Source organism: Chrysochloris asiatica, unplaced genomic scaffold (assembly GCF_000296735.1).
Source record: "Chrysochloris asiatica unplaced genomic scaffold, ChrAsi1.0 scaffold00097, whole genome shotgun sequence".
Taxonomy (NCBI): Eukaryota; Metazoa; Chordata; class Mammalia; order Afrosoricida; family Chrysochloridae; genus Chrysochloris; species Chrysochloris asiatica.
In genome coordinates, this window is record NW_006408615.1 from 587,932 (window position 1) to 596,052 (window position 8,121).

The following is an 8,121-nucleotide window of genomic DNA, read 5'->3' on the forward strand; positions in this document are numbered from 1 at the left end:
TGCTGCCGCCAAGCTCATTCCAACGCATGGCAAGCCCATGTCAGAGTCTGAACACAGAAAATTTGCTGCCACCAAGCTCATTCCAACGCATGGCAAGCCCATGTCATTGTAGAATTTCTCCATGGGTTTTCATGGCTGTAATCTTTATGCAAGCTAAAAAGATTTACCAGGTCTTTATTCCTAATTGTCCCTGGTAGTGTTTATCCTGCCAAACTTTCAGTTATTACAGGTATTCCCCAACTTACAATGTATTCGAGTCATGACAGACCACACTTATGACTATGTGTTCCTCTTTTTTTGTCACATCTTACCATTTTAATATGCACCATATGTGACATTGCAGTGAGTAATTTGCTGTTGTTATCATTCTCAGATTTTTTTTGCAAATGTTCAATTTTATGAGTTACTATTCAAAACACTGCTATGTATATAGCATGCTATAGCCTGGTCTACCATGAAGCCTGTGTTAGAGTTATAGCAGATAGAAAGGTAGGCCATGTTCAACTATACTAACATATAATAGAACAGCTCACATATCCGAGAACCCTTGTAACACAACCTTTGTTGTTAAGATATTAACGTTGACTTCATTATAGATCAGGCCTGGAGCATGATCTTACTCAGTATTCCTTACCATAAGATACATCAGCTGTAAATTTGTGAAATGAGGTATTTGATTCATGTCAGAATTGACTTGGGACAGTCATTGGAAGGGAGCCCATTGTAAATCTGATGCCTCCTGGAGTTAAACTGCATAACCCAGGGATCTAGTTATAGAAGATGTTCAAGAGACTTGGCCTTTAATAAAGGCAGGCTCCTCCAGACAGTGCATGTCCTGGAAGCCTCTGGCTCTGGGCTGCATGTTCTGCTCAGAACCCCCTTTCCTCTGCTAATGTCTGGTCTTCTCAGTTCTCACTTCTTAGATACCCTAACCAGGGTTTGGAACTTGTACTGTCCAGTCCCTGTCCCAGGGCACAGGGGTCCTTGAATACTGGCATGCACCCTCCACTGGACAGTAAACTCCGTGGAAGGAGGGGCAAGGCTATTTCCCTTTTGTTCCAGTCCCAAGCAGAATGCCTGGCCCACCCAGCATGCTTTATGGAGAGAAAATGAAGGATAGACTACTGCTCTGTGAACATAATAGGCCATGTGGATGGTGCTAGAACCCAGGCCTCTGGATGAAGAACCAGGGATCTTCTTTTTTCAGTTATGCTGCCTGGGCCAAATGCTCTGCTCACTTGCTCACTCATTCATTTGAGAACTTTAATTTGTGCATCCAGTTCCTCTAAGCTCTTTGATACAATAAGGCTCTGGAAATGCTGAGACACAGGGCCTGATGTGGTACTGGAGAATCTTCTATGTTCAGGAAACTCAAACCAAGGAAATCTTTCTTCTTCCTGATGGCCATCCATGCATTCCACCTAATGTCCTGTCTTCAAAGACAGGTGTGTTTCCAGGGACCATGAAAGGTCAGCTCTGTCTATGAGCATGAGGATCAGGAGGATCAAACCCAGCGTCATAAACACAAGATGTGCAACAATGCTGATGAAACAACCCATTGTGTGATACTGCATCACAGTGTGGGAGATACAAGCTGAACTGACTTAAGAATGCCATTCATGATAGAGACAATGACTGTGACCCAAGCATCTCTGAAATGGCACAGCTTCCCCTTCTTGGTTTCTGGCCTGTAGATCTCAGTGTCTCAGTCCAAGGTACAAACCCTCAGCTAAGCAGTGGGAGAACTTTGGTCAGAAAGTTTGGCAAAGAAAGTGGTCTCCATGGGATGGTGGGGCCACAATGACTTTCATCTCTGCTTTGTGATCACCAGCCATGATAGTCACCATGTCTGCTTTGTGACCACTAGCCATGATATGGTAACTATCTCTGCTATGTGACCATCTGCCATGATGCTCACCATCTCTGCTTTGTGACCATCTGCCATGATGGTCACCATTTATGTTTTGTGGCCACCAGTTATGATGGTCACCATTCTGCAGTATAACCAACTGTTATGAGGGTCACCATCTCTGCTTTGTGACCATAGTCATGATGGTAACCATCTCTGCTATGTGACCATCACCCATGATGCTCACCATCTGTACTTTGTGACCATCAGCCACGAAGGTCACTATCTCTGCTTTGTGGCACCAGCTACAATGGTCACTATCTTTGCTTTTGACCATGAGCTATGATGCTCAGTTAATGACACAGAATGTTAGTGTATACATTCTGTGTGGCAGTTTCTCCCCCTTTGCACTGCTAACATTTTGGACCATGAGGATGTTTATTGGGGGGATGATGCACTGTCTTGCCTATTGTGGGATTTTTGGGAATCATAAGGCTTCTTTTCACTGAAACAGCATCAACCCCAAAAGTTGTAATAACCAAAATTGTCTCCATATGCTCCCAATGTCCCCTGATGGGTCAAGGTCACATTGACTAGGGATAACAAGCCCCATCCATCACAAGGACCTTCAGCAAAAGTGCCAAAGAAAAGGTGCCCAGCCCATGGTTATGGTCCCATATACATTAGCACATGGCCACCGACTTCCTTTTGGCAGACCCTGCCCTTAGCACACCACTGGGCTAAATCAGGGTGACCATTGCCTTCTGTGTACCTATAAACAAATCCAATGGGGAAGACTCCCACTCATTGAGTTCCCATGCTTCACAGAGGGGTGGTGAGGTAACCTTAAGTCTACTGAATGCTGTGTCCTCTGTGGGCCTGTGAAGCTCATAAAAAGTGGAAGTTCCAGCATGTTTCCAGGGATGTTTCTCACAGTCCTCTGCAGTCCCAGAAGGCAGCCCATGGGGGCACAGACAGAAGCGACTCGAAATTAGGGATGCCCTCCTTTTGTCTTCTAAAAGTCCTGGGGGAGCAGGAGCTATAGATGATGACCTTCATCCCTAGAGCAACATGACCATAAACCTACAGAGGTGATGACGCAGGGGAAAACAAGGGACCAGGGCCATAATCCCCCACCCATAAAGAGGGTGCTCCAGGATTTGGAGAATCGTTGAATCATGCCTGTCCCTGTGAAAGCAGCCCAGCCATCTTTCCTCACCAAGTTCTGCCTATGGACAATTACTATCTACAGTGCCATGCTTCTCCTCACCAGGTTCTGCCTATGGACAATTACTATCTACAGTGCCATGCTTTTCCTCACCAGGTTCTGCCTGTGGACAATTACTATCTACAGTGCCATGCTTCTCCTCATCAGGTTCTGCCTGTGGACAATTACTATCTGCAATGCCATGCTGGGATCTGTTAGGAGTTGTCACTGTTTGGTGCTGTTAGATGATTCTGATTCATTGTGACCCCATGGGGTAAAGTGGAACTGCACTATCAGGTTTTCTAGGCTGCAATCTATACTGTAGTAGATCCTCAGCATCTGCCAGGGGATATACCCTGTCACACATGCCTGAGAACAGAGGGAGATCACATTGTCCCATGGAGAAAATAATAACCACTCTGCTCCCATATCCCTTCCCACCATGATGGTGGTGCACCTATGGGTTCTCCCTCTGAAAGCAGAAAATAGACTGCTCACAACTCACCTTGTGATCTTGTTCTTGGACTGGAAGGGGCATTTTTAATGAACTCTCAGGAGACGCTGGTAGGTGCAAAGTGGACATTGTAGGAGAAGGCTCTAGAGTCTACACGACTTGTCCTGCACAAAACTTAAGCCAGAGTGTCTGGCTCACTTGGTTTGAGTGAGACCCTTGACCCAGGAAGCCTGTTGAGCAGGCGCTGGGGTCAGAGAGGGCTCCACTGGGTAGAGGAGGAGGGTAGTCAATCTAGGGTGAAGGTGTGACGTTGTATGTGCCCCTGCTAGCACTAAACCCAGGGTCTATGAGATCACCCAGAGGTCTGACAGTGGATTGACTACCCTGATAGTGGTGGCCAGGGTGGAGTGCCTGATGTTACTGTTCATTCAGGCATCCAGACCTCTGTGGGTTCAGGGTACAGATAAAACAGAGCTTAGCATCTTCAGTACCAGGCCACCAGGAAGAAGTTCCAGGACCTGAAAATGAGACCAGTGATGGGTACCCTCTCTTCCCAGACCCCAGCACCCTTGTTTCTCTTCCTATTAGGCTGAAAGAATTCTGACCTCTCACAAGAAAGAAGCTGTGGTGCCAAGTTGAAATTTCAGTATGATGGCAGGATTTCTTCAGAACTTTAATTAAGACCACCTCCTGCTGACATCTCCACCAGGATAAACCCAGAAAGGGGCCAACTTGGGAGGTGTGAGTCCTACACTGAAGTATCCACAAGCAGAAACAGACTTGGTGAAGGGCCACAATCTGGCTCTCCAGCAACATCCAGACCTCAGCTTCCCCTTCCATCTGAAGAACAAAGTGCTCTGCGGATTCCCATTTGCATAACTTTGCATGGAGGGTGGTGCTGTGCATAACCGCTGCCCCCCAGTAACTCAGTCCAGATGAAGCTGCTCACAGCTGCCATCCATCATGCTTGGATGCGGGCCTGTGTGCCGTGACGGCTGTCCAGTCTCAAGACCAGCCAGGCCAGAGCCCAAGTGAGCACAGTGATTGATTAACAAGCACTAGCTGAATTACTCTCTGTAATGGTGATGAATATGGCTTGGACGAGGCTGGCAATGATGGCTGTTTATCCATTTTTAGACTCAGGAACAGCAATCAAGTTTCTTCAGCTGGCTATTAATTACCATGCCTGGCCCCCATGGTCAGGGGAGATGCTGGGCTTTCTTTCCAGGGGTGCCATCTGTCATGGGGGAGGAGAGGCCCAGTCTATTCTATGTGCCTCCCTGTGAGAAAAAAGTTTTCCAACACAAGTGTCCCATAGTAAATTGTGACTTTGTGGGTGTGGAGACCCTAAATATAGTGTGCTTTGGAGGGAAAACCAGCAGTTGTCATCTGAAGAACCAGGTCTTCTGAAAACCACCATGACTGGCCTTTGGTGTGGACTCCACTTTCTTTTCTGGCTCAGACACTGCCTCCAGAGGCCTTATTTCCATATTATTATCAGCACTTGAATCAACAAGACCCTCAAAGCATCACGCTGTCACTAAGTAAGAAAACGGTCCACAGTGAGGCCAGATCTAGGGTGCTTAGTCTCTAGGTGGGCTATACCAGAGTCAAGTTCTACTGTAGTAATCAGGGAAGAGTCCACATGCTAAGTAAATCTGTGGCATGAGTGTTGTTGGGGCTTCACTCTCTATTTGCTTTCTAACCATAGTATGCTTGGCATCCTCTCAGAAATGCATCCCTATCTGGGCAGCTCGTATCTGGAAACTGTGGGGTCATCTGAGGTAAGGAAGGTTGTTATTAGTTGCCACCATGTTGGCTCTGGCACACAGCAACCTTATGGATAATGGGATGAAATGATGCCTGATCCTATGCCAAGGCAAGGGACAAACACTTTTCTTTGGGGAGCATGGAGTGCATAGTGCATGGGATTTGCAGGCAAGGGACGCACAGGCTTGGGTGGAGATCATCTGTCTGTGAAAAGCAATTAGAAGGCCATACATTCACACCATTAGTTATTTTCTGGCATCTGTGAAACCAACTGTAATCCAGGACAGAAGGTCAAGAGTGTGTGTGTTTGTTGGGAACTGTGTGTGGCGTTGATGAGAGTATGCTGGAGACACTATGGAGTACGGGCTAAAGGAATGTAGTTAGTAACATTATTGAAGAAAAACTGATGGTCAATAAATATATAAAAACCTATAATGTCAATGACATTTGGGATACATTGTTCCCTCTAATAAAATTATAGGGTCACTATGAGAGAACCAACTCAACAACACCTAACAACAATATTAGTCAGAATCTACTTGATGGCACACAGCAACAACAATACAACTAGCAGAAATTAAAAAGATGTTAACACCCAGTATTGGTGAAGGTTTGGGAAAACCTAGTGTTCTCATCCACTGTGGACGGGACACTGAGTTTTCAAGTTCTTTCAGGAGGGTAACTGACATACATGCTGGTGGGCTCTTGGGCTCAAGAATGGCAGGATGTGTTGAACCCCTTGTGGGAGCATGTGGTTCTGCTTCCCTCCTCCACATCCTCCTAGTGCCCAAGCACCTTCATAGGTAAGAATGTCTCACAGTGCATGCCCAGTCCACAGCTCAGAGAGAGAGAGAGCACTCATGAAGTCATTGACCCAGAGTTCAAGTTCCATACCAGTTTAACTCCACATTTCCAAACTCAGACTCTGCCTAGTCATTAGTTCATAGTTCCCAGAAATTTGCCTCTTCTGATCACCTGCTGTTCACTTGAGGGTTTGGCAACATCCTTTGGCAATACAACCCTTCCTAAGTCTGCCCCACACGAGAGGCATGGCAGTCTATGGAATGGGGTACAGATTTGTGGTTCTGATTACTTCATGGAATTTCTATGGAGTCATGTCCCTCATAGACCAAAGTGGGGGGTATGATTATTGTTTTGAAGCTACTTGAAAAAACTTGCACATTTCCTATCAGAATCTTATCCTGCTCTCTACAGCACACGTGGACCCCAAAGACAGGAAGCCTTGGGGTAGTTGAGCGTATCTGGGGTAATCAGTCACTTTCTCGGGGTATGATTGCAAAATAACCTTGAAGCCAGAGAATGCCAGGTTAGGAGATAACCTAGAGGTCATCTAGACCCACTAGTTTAGAATGTTATTTTTGGAAACCTGGCATTCCATGATAGTGTCCTGGGGTCCTTATGGTGCCACTCGGGGGGGGGGGGCAGAAAGGTTGTACCCTATCTCCCCTCAAATGGATCATCTGTGCTTTACCTGTGCTCTCTGGGGGATTCCTGCTAGAGGTCACATTTACAAGTGTACAACTCTGAACTCTTGTGTCATTATGAGGCACAGGGTAGTGTTTACTCAAAAGAGAGTCCAAATGAAGCCAGATTCCCAGGGTCCACCCCTAGCTTCCTCACTCACTGGACACATGGTGAGATTCTAAATTTCTTTCTTAATTCAGTCCATCTGTGAGGAAATGGATTTGATAACAAGGATGAGAAGATTTACAAGGTGTGAAATGTTGAGAGATTTGTCATAAACAAGGTGGTTCACAGTTGTCTGACTCATATTGCAGATGGGGAGACAGAGTCCCACTTCTGAAGTTTTCCTGGCCATTGGATACCTCAGGGGAACATTGATCACTTCCTTGCCTGCCCCCTCAGTGCCACCTCAACAAATAGCCTTTTTCCTCCTCATGACACTTCTCTGATTTCCTCTCCAAGTCAACCAACTCCAGTCGCAGCCAGCTAGGATATGGGCCCAGGATTTGTGTCTGCACACATGGACAGTGCCAAAACTTTGTTGATTTTCTTTTTGGGTCTTTATAGTGAAGTGACAGGTTCTGAGCTCCCACAACACAATGCTCTGCTTGGCAGGAAGAATGGTAGCATGAAGGAAATGTTACAGGTTGCACGTGAGGCACAGATGAAGAAAATAAAGCAATAGATGATAATTAGTTTGTTCAGGCATTGAATATTCCTGGTGATCTGAATCACAGGGTTCTAACCTAGGAGCACCATCCTCTAAAGAAATTCTTTGTTCCAAGTCCAGCTCTAGGTCATCGTAGGCTAAGTCCCCAGAAGTCCTTGTCCACAGTGTTATAAATGTTTCCACTTCTTCAAAAGATATATTCCCTTCTTAGAACATTATCTTCTCCAAGGAGGAATAAAGAACATCTACTTGTCTTAAAGCTGTACTCGAGGAAAACATGATGTATGAAAATATGGATTTACAAAGCAGATACATTTAGGGGGCATTAGTCATCTTGCAAAGAAGCAAAAAAATCTATATTTGCAAGGGGACACACGTAGGTTTTCTTCAAATGGCAGCTGCCCTATGCATGCAAATGTTTATTTAAAATTCATATATTCCTTGAAGAAGGAGCAAGGGAGGGGGCAGACAGGAACCCTGGAAGTCCTAGAGATCAATCAGAAATGTATCGATCAATCAGTGGGAGGATGAAAATTGCTCGCTATAAAGATGTCTGGTGCATAAAGAAAGTCAAACCTGCGTGACTCAGAAAACTACTCTTGCTAAGGACACATGACCCAGTAGAACTCAAACAGATGCTAAACCCACAAGTGATGTGAGCAGCACACCCACCAGAGAGGAAGCTA